This window comes from Etheostoma spectabile, chromosome 13, assembly GCF_008692095.1.
Source record: "Etheostoma spectabile isolate EspeVRDwgs_2016 chromosome 13, UIUC_Espe_1.0, whole genome shotgun sequence".
Classification (NCBI taxonomy): domain Eukaryota; kingdom Metazoa; phylum Chordata; class Actinopteri; order Perciformes; family Percidae; genus Etheostoma; species Etheostoma spectabile.
In genome coordinates this window covers 23135339-23135702 of record NC_045745.1, presented here as the reverse complement: position 1 = coordinate 23135702, position 364 = coordinate 23135339, and the positions used below count along the sequence as shown (strand labels likewise).

The window sequence follows — 364 nt, the reverse complement described above, 5'->3', positions numbered from 1 at the left end:
TTTATGTAGACCTTAGTGGTCCCCTAAAAAAAGTTTCTTTCCCAAAATTCAGCCTTGGTGCAGAATTCCAGCCACGAGAGCCAGTCCCACTATCAGCTTTCCTTAGTATGAGCCATTTCTGAGTCTGCAGCTTTTGAGGAGGAGAGAGGGGGGAGGGGCAAGGTGGAGGCTGGGAGTGTGTTCTTGACCAACTGCAACTTTGCCATTTTGAAAGCCATGATGTCTCTCTCTCATGGGTGGGCCAAATTTCAGATCGGCCCATTTGAGCGTTCATTTTCTCAAAGGCAGAGCAGGATACCAAGGGCTCGGTTTACACATAATGCCATTTCTCGCCACTGGGGGACCATAGGCAGGCTGGGGGAAC

At 50.0% G+C, this 364-nt stretch overlaps 1 protein-coding gene across 1 annotated transcript in view; it reads right to left on the bottom strand.

Annotated features, from left to right (window-relative positions):
* Window positions 1-364, bottom strand: part of tiam1a (TIAM Rac1 associated GEF 1a) — a 56044-nt gene that overhangs the window by 22020 nt on the left and 33660 nt on the right. The gene's annotated exons all lie outside the window — the stretch shown is intronic.